This window comes from Sprattus sprattus, assembly GCF_963457725.1.
Source record: "Sprattus sprattus genome assembly, chromosome: 16".
NCBI lineage: Eukaryota > Metazoa > Chordata > Actinopteri > Clupeiformes > Clupeidae > Sprattus > Sprattus sprattus.
Window position 1 is genome coordinate 30,710,152 of NC_137914.1, and position 14,878 is coordinate 30,725,029.

Sequence of the window (14,878 nt, forward strand, 5' to 3'; positions counted from 1 at the left end):
GCATAGCAACGGTTACTAAGCTCGGGACCTCAGTCAAGCGAGCCATTTTGATGAATGGAAGTCAATGAGAGAGACGTCTGCTCGAGAAGAGAAAATGAAACGTTGTGCTTATGGAGTGTGTAATTCTGACAGTCGATATCCAAAAAGGCTGGAGGGAGGGGTAACATTTTATCCCTTCCCGAAACCCAAGACCCAGAGAGAGAAATGCCTGCTGTGGATCAAACAATGTAGACGACCCCCCCCCCCCATCAGCTGAATGTCAGCAACGTAAACAGAAGCACCTACTTTGATCCAAGAAGCTATGTCGCTAAAATCTGCCCACTGCATCGAAAACGTGAGAAAACCCTTGCTTAAAATACGATTCAGTTTTACCACCTTACATGTTTGCGTAGCGGCGACTGTGTAGATATTAGAACAAATAAACATAGCTGGAATGAACCTTAGCCTTAGCATTTGTCTGTCTACAAACACGGCATGTAATGTCGTGGTTGTAGCCTATATAAGCATATTGCAGACCCTTTTGCCTGCTTGATCTGAGATCTTGCTGTTTTTCCAAAAAATGCTTATGATTTCTTTGGGTAGAGCTGAAATTGACACGGTTGAAAACATGTTGCCACCCCATTCATACCAATGCTGAGAACCTGGGAAACGTGAATGCTTGACTGATATACCAAACGTTGCTAAGGGGTGCGGAGTTTGCGGAAGGGTCAATTACGCTCGAAAACAGTATATTTTGTTTTTTTTTGTTTGTTTATTTTATTGATTTTGTAATCATGTACCCCTGAGCCACACTCCAGTCCAGTTGGTGGCGGTAAATGCACCATTACAGTTGGTTGCCAACCGCCATAAAAAACCTATAAGAAGAAGAAGAAGAAGTATCTGGATCGCGCTGTGGTGTCATTGATCTGTATTGGATGGCGACATTTGAACATTTGAACAATATGGAAAGATATAAGAGGGAGGGTTTTATGGTGCGGAGATTTCAATTCGCATAGCACATTATGGGGAGATAGGGATGATGCTAATGGGAATATAATTGAAGAATTTATGGACGCAGAGGAATTAGTGTGTTTAAATGATGGTTCAGGCACCAGAATGGATGTTACAAGAGGATCTGAGTCGGCAATAGATCTGACTCTAGCTACAATAAATATTGCAGACAAATGTGAATGGGAAGTTCTGAGGGACAACACTATAGGAAGTGATCACTTTCCTATAAAAATTCAAGTGGGAGAGGAAATGATAATAGAGCATGAAGTGAAAAGTGAAAAATGGATACTAGAAAAGGCAGACTGGGAGTTGTTCAGAGAAGTAAGTGATGACTTACTAACAACAATAGATGCAGATAAAAACATTGAGATCTTATGTAAGGATATTAGTAATGGTATAATTAGTGCTGCAGGATTGGCCATTCCAAAATCTAAGCCCAAGACATTGCATAAAATAGTACCTTGGTGGTCAAGTGAATGTAAAGAAGCAATTCAAAATAGGAATAAGGCATTTAGACTTTTAAAAATAACTCATAATTTTCAAAATTTAATTGATTTAAAAAAATCACAATCTATACTCAGGAAAACTATTAAGGAAGCCAAGAAAAATTATTGGAGAAGTTTTTGTGATTCAATTGGAAGAACCACACCAGTGGGGAAAGTTTGGGGTATGATAAAGAAAATGAGAGGGAATGGGAAAGAATATGGCTATCCTGCGCTGGTTGATGGAGAAAATATGCAGTAATCACTAGTAATAAGGACAAAGCAAAGATAATAGCTAAGACTTTAAGTAAAGTTCATAGTAGTGAGAATTTAAACCAAGAGGAAAAAAGAGCAAGAGCAGAGACAAGTGCTAGTTTTCAGTTTAATAATGAGGAGGGAATAGGAGGAGTAATGGATGAAATATTTACAAAAGCAGAACTTAATAATGCATTAAGAAAGATGGGGAAGTCTTCTCCAGGGGGGGATGGGATTTGCTATTCTATGCTGGAAAACCTTACAGATAAAGGAAAAGAAATATTATTAAGTCTTTATAATAAAGTATGGGTAGAGGGGATTTTACCAAAAGCATGGAAAGAATCTATAATAAAAAACAGGGAAAGATCCAAAAATCCCAAGTAATTATAGACCAACTGCTCTTACATCCCAAATGGGGAAAACAATGGAAAGAATGATAAATGACAGATTGACGTACGAAATAGAGAGTAAGGAAATGTTAAGAAACGACCAGAGTGGTTTTAGAAGAGGCAGAGGCACAATGGACCCTGTAATATATCTAGAAGATTCTATAAGGAGAGCTCAGGTAAATAAAGAGTCAGTGATAGCAGTATTTTTTGACATAGAAAAGGCATACGACATGATGTGGAGGCAAGGGTTGTTGATGAAGTTAAACCAAATGGGAATTAACGGAAGAATGTTAAGGTGGGTTAAAGAATTTCTAACTGAAAGGATAATAATGGTGAAAATAAATGGAGAGATAAGTGAGAGGTATCAAGTGGAAAATGGCATCCCACAAGGAAGCATTGTTAGTCCGTTGTTATTTTCAATAATGATAAATGAAATATTTAAGGATGTGGAACATTTTGTTGAGGTGGCGTTATTTGCGGATGACGGTGCAATGTGAAAAAGGGGAAGGAATCTGGAATTTGTTGCAAGTAAGATCCAACAAGCAATTGATTTAGTAGGAGAATGGGCAATTAAGTGGGGTTTTAGGATTTCGATTGATAAAACTAAAACAGTGTTTTTTTCTAGAAAGAAAAAAGGAATGGATTTAAAGATCAAACTTTCAGGAAAGGAATTGGAAAGAGTGGATTCTTTTAAATACCTGGGAATATGGTTGGATAAAGGACTAACCTGGTCAATACACATCCAGAAAATGATTGAGAAGTGTAAAAGGGTGTTAAATGTAATGAGGTGTCTATGTGGTGTGGTATGGGGGGCTAGTAGGGCTGCATTAAGTACAATATATACAGGGTTGATTAGATCAATGTTTGATTATGGAAATATAATATATGGATCGGCAGCTAAAACTTTATTAAACAAATTAGATGTAATTCAAAATCAGGCATTAAGAATATGTAGTGGTGCAGTCAAAACCACACCAGTGTCTGCTGTTCAGGTAGAAATGGGGGAAATTCCTCTTCACTTAAGGAGAGATCAATTGGCCCTTGTATATTGGGCGAACTTGAGGGGACACAGAGGAAATCATTTGAGTCAACCAGTATTGGAGCCATGTCAAGAGAGAGGAAGGGGTAAAAATAAGAAGCTATGGATGGACAATAAAGGACAAGGTGAGTGAAGCAAGTCTAGAGTCATTAGCAGTAAGTCCTACAGTTCCTCTACCAGGTATTCCACCATGGAGTTTTAGTGAATTGTATGTAGACCTAGGACTATTAGAAGGGCGCAGTACAAATAGGAGTAAGGGAGAGGAAGATATGTTCTCCAGATTAAGGTATGGGCACACAAGACTTAACAGTTCTTTGGTCTTGATTGGGAAGCATGAGGATGGAAAATGTATGTTTTGTGGAGGGGTTGAGTCCGTGGAACATGTACTTATCCATTGTATTGAGTACCAGGAAGACAGAGAGAGGTTGAGGATGAAGCTGGCGGAGTATGAAGTGGGTCTGAGTTTGAAGGAGATTTTGCAGATTAATTCGGGGCATATCAATTTCAATTATTTGATTAAGCTCTTAAAGAGAACAGGATTGATAACAAGAATTTAGGTTTTATTTCATCTCTATTTTGTTTTGTTGTTTTGGTTTTGTTTGTTTGTTTTGTTTGTTTATTTTATTGATTTTGTAATCATGTACCCCTGAGCCACACTCCAGTCCAGTTGGTGGCGGTAAATGCACCATTACAGTTGGTTGCCAACCGCCATAAAAAACCTATAAGAAGAAGAAGAAGTATCTGGATCGCGCTGTGGTGTCATTGATCTGTATTGGATGGCGCACATTTGAACATTTTGAAACAAAACAGGTGTTGTACCCGATTCAGCCCCCCCGTCAGAATATGCCCCCTCTTGACGCACCACTCGCTTGATCGGAAAGGAAAGCAGTTCGCCTAAACAAACGCATGGAAAAATACTATACTACGATTTAATTTGTGAAAGAGATGGAAGAGAAGAACACAAGTGATTACAGTCTTTAGAACTGTTCTAAAAAGTACAAACAACCGATGTTTTTCTTCCAAAAACCTCGGATAATAGCGAACGCAAAAGAACACCTTTTTGTTCTGTGGAAATATATAGCCTAGCCCAGCCATGACTACAAAATTAATTAGTGTAATTTGAATGAGCAAGTTGAATGAATTTGACACGGTGTTACACAAGACTAAATAACGAAATGCAGTCTAGTATCTAACAGGAAGTGCAAATAAGCAGAAAGTGCAGAATATGTGCATACTATGAATGGCAGTGGTATACATAATGAGATAGTATAAGATACAGTATGATACAGTACTCTGCTTACTCATACTAGTCCCATGTCTGTACTCTGAAAAGCATTTGATGATCGGATCAACAGAATTCTTTTAAAGGGGGGTGGGTGCATATCACGACAGGCCTATTTTCACACCAGTCAGAATAAGCCCCCCCTGCTCAATTCTACTAGGAAGGTGGCACATGCATGAAACTCACTCTGCTTACTCATACTAGTCCCATGTCTGTACTCTGAAAAGCATTTGATGATCGGATCAACAGAATTCTTTTAAAGGGGGGGGGGGGGGGGGGGGTGCATATCACGATAGGCCTATTTTCACACCAGTCAGAATAAGCCCCCCCTGTTCAATTCTACTAGGAAGGTGTCGCATGCATGAAACTCACTGTGCTTACTCATACTAGTCCCATGTCTGTACTCTGAAAAGCATTTGATGATCGGATCAACAGAATTCTTTTAAAGGGGGGTGGTGCATATCACGACAGGCCTATTTTCACACCAGTCAGAATAAGCCCCCCCTGTTCAATTCTACTAGGAAGGTGGCACATGCATGAAACTCACTGTGCTTACTCATACTAGTCCCATGTCTGTACTCTGAAAAGCATTTGATGATCGGATCAACAGAATTCTTTTAAAGGGGGGGGGGGGGGGTGCATATCAAGACAGGCCTATTTTCACAACAGGCAGAATAAGCCCCCCCAGGAAGGTGTCACATGCATGAAACTCACTGTGCTTACTCATACTAGTCCCATGTCTGTACTCTGAAAAGCATTTGATGATCGGATCAACATAATTCTTTTAAAGGGGGGGGGGGGGGGGGGGGGGGGGGGTGCATCACGACAGGCCTCCTCCCCCCCCCCCCCCCCCTTTAAAAGAATTCTGTTGATCCGATCATCAAACGCTTTTCAGAGTACAGACATGGGACTAGCATGAGTAAGCACAGTGAGTTTCATGCATGTGACACCTTCCTAGTAGAATTGAACAGGGGGTGCTTATTCTGCATGGTATGAAATTGGCCTGTCGTGATATGCCCCCCCCTCCCTTTAAAAGAATTCTGTTGATCCGATCATCAAATGCTTTTCAGAGTACAGACATGGGACTAGTATGAGTAAGCAGAGTACTGTATCATACTGTATCTTATACTATCTCATTATGTATACCACTGCCATTCATATGCACATATTCTGCACTTTCTGCTTATTTGCACTTCCTGTTAGATACTAAACTGCATTTCGTTATTTAGTCTTGTGAAACACCGTGTCAAATGATTCAACTTGCTCATTCAAAATTACATTAATTCATTTTGTAGTCATGGCTGGGGTAGGCTATATATTTCCACAGAACAAAAAGGTGTTCTTTTGCGTTAGCTATTATCCGAGGTTTTTGGAAGAAAAACATCGGTTGTTTGTACTCTTTAGAACAGTTCTAAAGACTGTAATCACTTGTGTTCTTCTCTTCCATCTCTTTCACAAATAATGAAATCGTAGTATAGTATTTTTCCATGCGTTTATTTAGGCGAACTGCTTTCCTTTCCGATCAAGCGAGTGGTGCGTCAAGGGGGTGCATAGAAAAACATCGGTTGTTTGTACTCTTTAGAACAGTTCTAAAGACTGTAATCACTTGTGTTCTTCTCTTCCATCTCTTTCACAAATAATGAAATCGCAGTATAGTATTTTTCCCTGCGTTTGTTTAGGCGAACTGCTTTCCTTTCCGATCAAGCGAGTGGTGCGTCAAGAGGGGGCATATTCTGACGGGGGGGCTGAATCGGGTACAACACCGGATCCAAGTGTAACGAGCCTGATTTAAAAATGTATGGAGTAGAAAGTACAGATAATTGTGTTAAAATGTTAGGAGTAGAAGTAAAAAGTTGCCAGAAAAATAAATACTGGAGTAAGTAAAAAAAAAAATACCTAAAAATTCTACTTAAGTAGCCTACAGTAACAAAGTATTTGTACTTCGTTACTTGAAACCTCTGTTCATTACAATATTCCCTTTCATTTACCTCAAGTAAACCTACATTTGAGCAGGTAACAATCGTTAACAACTACAGATAACAGATACAGCCACATTCTGTAACTACCTGTAGGCCTACTTACAATTTCACTCCTTGCACCGTTTACTTTGAGCTAAACTCCATGGCTATAATCCTGGCTGTCGTTGAAGAGACGTTACTAGGCAGAAACAAATACATTGTAACGCTGGTTGCACAGGTTATGCAGACGCAGACCACTACGATTGACTGACACACACATTGTTCATTTTTTTGTTTTAAATGGTGAATTGATAAACATAGGGTCATGTCGCGAACCCCCTGCAATACTATGGAATCAGATCAATGCCATAAATATTTTGTAATCTGTAATATAGATTTTGCATCTGTAATATAGATTTTGTATAGTGAAACCATACATTTTCAAAACCTATCTACAGATACGGATTTCAAATACGAAATGTATCTACACTTTCAAAAACTATCTTCACTTTCAAAATCTATTTACAGATACGGATTTCAAATACGAAATGTATCTACACTTTCAAAAACTATCTACACTTTCAAAATCTATCTGCAGATACGGATTTCAGTTACGCATTACGGATTTCTGTTACGAATTACAAAATCTTTTTGGCACTGTCTTTACTTCCTTTCTAAAGAGCCAATCAGCGCTTTTGGCAGATTTTCTAAATCGCCAATCAACACATTGTATCCTGTAGTGACTAGCCAATCAGCGCTAGCTTGCTGGTAACTGGGAAAGTTGAGTGAAACGGTGTATGCAGGGCAGGCAGCAGTCATAATCGAGACCGAGAAATGGCACAAGTAAGAAGTCCTATATTTGGAGTTGTTAATAAAGTTATTGTAAAACGCACATTCAAAGTCAGTGGTTTTCACTCCACACTTCGTTCCACCTGTTTCAAAGATCCTTGTCGTTGTATGGAAGATATTAGGATCTGCTTTGGTAGCTAACGAAAGCTAACGTTAGCATTTTTGTGACAGATCTCCTATTCACAGCATTCATATGACCCATTATCACGATGAGAACATTTAGCAGACAGACTGCTATTGTCTTGTTCTCCAGACACATGCTAAGTGATGGTGGGGGTATACCGTTAAGTGCATATGCATCCTCAACAACTGGATAATGACCAGCCTGATTTCAAAACCACCTTGCAATGTCATTTTCGTTTCTTTTCATGGCACTTTGGGGTAGCCTAGTTGTAACCATTTTCTGAAGTCCTTGAAAACGCTTTATTGTGTATTTTTTGTGGAAGCGAGTTTTCTAGCGTCTCACGAGGCGTTCACACTAGCCGCGAATTTTCTCAGGCGGTATGCCGCCTAGCGGTACGTTCACACACAGACGAACTTCGTGCCGCTCCTATTGGGAATGAATGAAAACGAAATTCCATCTGTTGAGCAAAAAACGCCGCCGCCTGACTATCAAAGTTGACGAACCTTTAACTTTATGCAAATGTGTACCAGGCGGTAACCAATCAGCGCGGCGTGTGTCAGAATTGGAGTTTGACGTTACTGACGTAGTGCAGAAGCCCGGTGAATTCAAAATATTTCATAGAAAATGGCGGAGCCTCGCAAGTCCGGATTGGAAAATATTTGATGTGAATCAAGCTGGATACAGGTGTTTACACGACTTTAATATGTCAACATCTGCTCGGTTTGTTGTTTATAAACTATACGAACACTGTCAGGGCAAACTGAATATTGTAGGTCTTAAATAAGCTCTCGACCATTATTGTTAGCTTGGTGCTAACGCTTTCATTGAAGATCAATGTAGAAGCTAGCTGCTAATCCTGGGTCCCGGGAGTCTGTTTAACTGGAAATATTTGTATGTGAATAAAGGTGTTTACACGACTTTTATATGTCTACATCGACTCACCAAACATATTTTTCTGACCATGCCCCCTAGGCGGCATACCGCCTGAGAAAATTCGCGGCTAGTGTGAACGCCTCGTAGGGGGCATGGTCAGAAAAATATGTTTGGTTGTCATCTTGCGAGTGTCATGTAGCAAGTTCGACTGCAGTGCAGCGCTAATAGCATTTTAGCAGCTAGCTTCTTCATTCATCTTCAATCAAAGCGTTAGCAGCAAGCTAACATAACGGTTAGGAGCTTAATTTAAGACCTACAATATTCAGTTTGCCCTGACAATGTTCATATAGTATATACACAACAAACTGAGTCGATGTAGACATATAAAAGTCGTGTAAACACCTTTGTTCACATACAAATATTTCCAGTTAAACAGACTCCCGGGACCCAGGATTAGCAGCTAGCTTCTACATTGATCTTCAATGAAAGCGTTAGCACCAAGCTAACAATAATGGTCGAGAGCTTATTTAAGACCTACAATATTCAGTTTGCCCTGACAGTGTTCGTATAGTTTATAAACAACAAACCGAGCAGATGTTGACATATTAAAGTCGTGTAAACACCTGTATCCAGCTTGATTCACATCAAATATTTTCCAATCCGGACTTGCGAGGCTCCGCCATTTTCTATGAAATATTTTGAATTCACCGGGCTTCTGCACTACGTCAGTAACGTCAAACTCCAATTCTGACACACGCCGCGCTGATTGGTGACCGCCTGGTACACATTTGCATAAAGTTAAAGGTTCGTCAACTTTGATAGTCAGGCGGCGGCGTTTTTTGCTCAACAGATGGAATTTCGTTTCCATTCATTCCCAATATAGGCCGTATGGTGAACCCTGTTATCGTTTCATCCCGCTCCACAGACGGCGAACTACACAATCTTTAGCTCATAAAAAAGAACGAGTCGTGCTGAGCTACCAAAAAAAAGTTCGCCGCTTACTTTCGTGTCGATTGTCGATACGTCTATGTTTTATGCAGAACTAGAGCCTTCGCAGCGTAATAAGATTTTGGTCGCGGGTGGTGGCACGGTTCGACACGTGATCGTTCTACACCAATGAGGTAGCTGCTTTTTGAAAACAGACTGGCAAGATGGCGACCACCATGGTTTGAATTTACGTAACAGATAAAGAGGAACACATCCGAACATCCTCAAAATCGGGCCAAAGGGATTCTAAACAGTGTTGTATACCTAGCCACGTCCAAGAAGAACAATGAGGCAAATATACGATGATATTATGTTTATGTTAAGTCATTTAAATCAAGTTTGAAATACATGAGAATACGCCTGACTGAGGATCTAACATGGACTGTGAACACCCAGCAAACAGTGGGGTGTACTACGAATCTCGTTACAGATAGCCGGGCTATCTAGACATAGTGAGGCTTGCTAAAACCTTAACTGAGGCTATAAGTTAAGTGGTACTACGACCGCAGCTATGTGATATATTTGTCAAACTGGGTTTGGATAGGTGGAGCTTCCCCTGTAACATATGACAGAATCTTCCACGTGAGATCGCTTGTTCAGTAGGCGGTGTTTTCACACGATTTGAGTTTTACTTAGCACAAAATCTCCTCCCGACCAGGTTTACTTGCTAGCATAAGATACCATGGTGATGTAGCGACGCAAAAGAGAACAACGTTCGTGGTACTGCATACCTATCTCTCTAATCGAGTTTCGTAGTACACCCCACAGCTGTGGATAGTGTCCTGACGGCATCATCACTGGCCATTGACTTTTCAAAACACTGAGGTCAGGCAAAAAGCTTAACACCAAACAAAATGTCACTACATGCTTTACGTTAGTATTTCTATGTATGTGACAAATAAACCTCCTTCCTTGTATCAATAAAAGGCAGCATTGTACTTAAACCAATGACCATTTGTTAATTCAGTCATTCATTCATTCTTCCACAAATGAATACAACACTGATCAACCATATAAACAATCTTTATGAAAAATATGAAAACAGTACAAAACAGAATTAAAGAATAACAGATTAAGGACACTCAGTCCTCACTGTCAGTGTCAGGACAGCTATCAAGTTCCTCACTTTCTTTCGAATTGGCACAATAACTATAATGACATAAATCTGTGCAACACAGTCCTGCTGAAAAGCAAAGACCAGTTCAGAAGTGTTGCGTTTGGCGGGGATGTGGAACACTAGCTGTGGAAAATCACGGCTGAGTCTCTTCTTCAATACATCCTGTCTGCAACACAACAAATCAACAACAAAAAAAAGAGTCATATGAGTACCAGCAAAGGGGGGCTTCATGTTGTGGCTGATATACAATAGCCACCTTCGCAAATTAACTCAGAGTGAATAAAATAATATTGGTGGAGTTTACTTGCTATGCAACAGATATATAATACCAAGTATTCCCAAGAGAAGCACATACTGTAACAAACATCACACTATCAAGAACACTGCCATCCTCCTTATTGCAAAATAATACATGTACAGTATGTGCACACAAGGTCAATAAATGCCTTCCTCAGTTGGCTCATCCTCAGCACCTCCTGGCTGATCAGCAGCCTTTGACGGATTACCCTTTCGCAGAATAATTTATAGCTCAGATCAAATGTTGACCTGATCCTTACAAAAAATATAGAAGAAGATATGTGTTGTGAGAGCTTTCGTTGTGAGATCCGTGTTGTGAGAACAAACTGTCTCAATCATAGGACACACATTGTACTGTATGTGTTTTCATAAAATTAAGATATGACTTGCTGTTCTTTCTCTCCTCTGGCAGGCTCACTCAAAAACCTTGTATATTCTCTGTAGTAACTTTTGTGGTACTGCACCTCCAGAGCCACACAGTCTCTGTCCTTGATGTGAATGAGGATGCTCTGGTCATCCTTTACTTCAGCTGCTTCCTGCAACTTGCCTTGTACAAAAGAAAAGAAAAAAGAATTTATAGGGGTATTATAGGCATGGGAATGTTATGTATTGGATTGTAATTTCACTCTCTCACACACACACACACACACACAGGACATTACGGCAATTCACACATACATTCATATTAGAATTAGACAAATACAGGGATTGTAGCAGTGTAGGCTAGATAGTAAAAAGGGTGCTAGGTGGTGCACCCAAAAAAAGAGTCCTTAAGCACACATATGTGCAGCACAGGCAGGATACACCTCTAGAGATGGAGTAAGGTTACTGGGACCGCCCAGCAACACACAGGGACAGAAGCGGATAATCCCAAGTGTACAAGTGAGGGGGGGGGGGGGGGGTATGGGGGAATGGGCTTACTCAGAAGCGGTGTGCTAACCAGACAGGCCATCAGGCTGAGGAGTCACATTTCTGAACAGGTATTCAGTGTCATATTAACATCAGGCATGCTTTGACATCCATATAAACATACACACTACCCTATTAAAGTCAGATTGTGATTCAGTCAATATCAAAAACCTAAAACACTGGAGGGGAGGGGTGTAATGTAATTTCACACCCAGACACATGCACAACACATTATGGCAATTCACACATGCATTCATATTAGAATTGGACAAATACAATGATTGTGCAGCAGTGTAGGCTAGATAGTCATTCAACTTCTCCAAACATCTGTGTGTGTGTGTGTGTGTGTGTGTGTGTGTGTGTGTGTGTGTGTTTTGGGGGATGGGATGCATTCACATAGACTACCTACTGTTAGTGTGTGTTGGGGGTGAGGGTGAAACAGTCTTACCTGCTGTTAAAGTCTGTGTTTTTGACAAAGCTTCTTTTGGACGTCTGCCACTCGCGACGATGAATTTGCTGTCTTTCTGGCAAATTATACAGATGGCAGGTAGGACGGGGCCAGACCTTGATCTGGATCGAAGTTTCCTAGGTTTCGATAGGTATTCCACCTTACGTTGGTGAAATTATGTGTTTCCTCATGCTTAACAGAAGACATATGCATGTAACACATCTTGCGTTTCGAAGATATCTTTTGTTTTACATTTTCTGTCGAGATTTTTTCTTCTTCGGCTAATACGATGGCTGCCATGCCACTTCTGTTTACTCGAGCTCAGCTGACATACTAGCTATCTGATTCGTTCCTTCTGATGACGTCTGAACCGTGGCACCTCTCGAGGCGAAAAGTATTATTACGCCTGCCGAATATGTACATACGCCTCGGAGACACTAGTTCTTCATTAAACGTTGTGAATTTGAATAGCCTTGCATTGCGAAAAACGGCGAACTTTTTTTGAAATCCTTAACATAACTCATTCTTTTTTATGAACTGAAGTTCGCTTAGTTCGGAGCCTGTGGAGCGAAGTTAGGTTTCTAAAGCACTTTTCGAGGGTCACCTTACGGCCTAATAGGAGCGGCACGAAGTTCGTCTGTGTGTGAACGTACCGTCAGTGGAAGAGATATATGAGGCAGCAAGCTGGAGTTCTCGTCACACTTTCATTAGATTATATTTGTTAGATGTGGTTGAGACCAATTTCTTAGTTACAATGCGTTCCGCAGCCAAGCGATCTCTGAATCGCCAGAGCCTAACTAACGACAATGACCAAGCTCGCGGTTATTGTCGAATATTTTCTATTATTACACGGCTCTTCTTAATGCTGTAGAATGCTCCATTCACTTGAATGGGGCTTCCCAACGTTCTGCGGTCAACTATTTTCCGATAACTGACCGTTGCTATGCAGTTAATGACCGCTGTCAAGGAAAGTGGCCTTTTTGCCTCTGATTCACATCTTTCGTAGCACTCCGCAAGTAGTACGGTAACTTATCAAGGGAGTTTCAGCGGACGGTTGAGCAGCTGTGTTCTAAAGAATGTTCAACTGTCTTTGAAGTTCAACGTCTTTGGCGAACTATTTCTCTGCTTTTTAACCTCACTACGTATAGTAACAAAAGCAAATACATTGTAAAAAGACACACTGTGTTAAGTATTTTTTTTAGTTTTAGCCGTATGATAAGCGGGATAATGTATAGAACGCCGGTCATTGTCGGGAAAATAAGCCCCTTCAGGGTGAACCAACACCCCTCCGCTTTCGCGTCGGGGTGCTGTTCGCCCTGTCGGGGCTTATTTTCCCGACAATGACCTGCGTTCTATACATTATCCCTTACTTATTATACCACACAAACAGTTCTGCTTTTTTACGTCTACAATTCAGGTTCTTTACAATTTAATCATTTACACTGCATGCTCTGCTAACTCAAACACAAAGAGGCTGTTCGAAAACCAAGAAATGTTTTTATTATTGCTGTAATTAGACGACGTCTCCCTATGCTTTATATGCCGCGAGAGCCACGATGGAGCAAGGAAGAAGGGAGATGTCGGTTTTCCTCCTGCATCGCCGCTGGTGCCCTTCATAGTTTTTTTCATTTTTACAAACTTGTCCCTGATCTTCCTCCAACTCCTAATGCACTCCTGGACCTCCAGCCCCAGGTTCCCAGCGATCTCTCAGCGATTTTTTTTAAAAACGGAGGTGCTGTCATATAGGGAACGAAACAGGAAACGTCATTTTAGCCAGGGGTGTCGGACAGCTCGGATCGGATAGTGAGAAAATTCAAGCGGTGCTCCAGAGGCCATCCGACACATAGACATGTATAGGTAGACACCGCCTCCACTGCTTCTCGGTGAAACGCGTCGCCGCCATTTTGGGAAAGGAGCTCTCTGCCGTCAGAGGTCTGTCAGACGTGTCAAACTAGCGCAAGTTGCCAGGAGCTGCGGTTTATCTGGATAAAAATCACGATAACCTTTTACATTTCGCAACCAATCTCATGGAGTATTCAAGGGTTTATGCTCTACGTGAAGTGTGTGAAAAAGATTTGCCTCTACGTTACTTTGAATCTCGCTAGTTTAATCGCCAGTCATACATGTGCATGGGTCTATAATAAACGCTCGTGCATTTTGAAAATACTGAGAAGATCTATAAACTATCGAAATAGTGCTTCTTTAGTTACTACGTATTGACCATCATTAAGAGAAAGAGCATACATCAAATAGTGAGAAACTGGCAGTCAGTGTGTTTTTCATAGTTTAATAGTTCTTTTTCAAGTATGTGCATTAAGAAACCTTGAACAGTGCAATTGGCAATACACAGTTATTTCACAAATCAACATTAGGCTGCAAAAAAAATCTATATATTTCTATAGCAGTAAAAATATACACATCTCAATATATACATAGCCTACACATCTCAATAGTTGAACTGTAATATAAATAACATAGCATATAATACAATATAATATAATGACTCAGTATAATGTGCAATGGAATAACATATGATATATATATTATGTGATACAATATAATGTATTTTAAGTATAAGTATATATGCATATTATAATATATATATATATATATATATATATATATGTACATTTGTACAATTTGACATAATACACAATCATGCTCTTAACATTTTCAGATCTATGCAGTGCAATTGACACAATATATAATTGTGAAATAACGGTGTATTGCCAATTGCACTGTTCAAGGTTTCTTAATGCACATACTTGAAAAGGAATTAATTAAACTATGAAAAACACACTGACTGCCAGTTTCTCAATATTTGATGTATGCTCTTTCTCTTAATGATGGTCAATACTAGTAACTAAAGAAGCACTATT

At 40.2% G+C, this 14,878-nt stretch overlaps 1 long non-coding RNA gene across 1 annotated transcript; it reads right to left on the reverse strand.

The window, feature by feature from the left end:
* Positions 1–10,233: 10,233 nt before the first annotated feature.
* Positions 10,234–12,482, reverse strand: LOC308377895. The gene is made up of 3 exons (XR_013968959.1): positions 12,000–12,482; positions 11,107–11,189; positions 10,234–10,511 (listed from the first exon to the last, which is right to left on the reverse strand). It is a non-coding gene; the product is annotated as an uncharacterized lncRNA (long non-coding RNA).
* Positions 12,483–14,878: the final 2,396 nt, after the last annotated feature.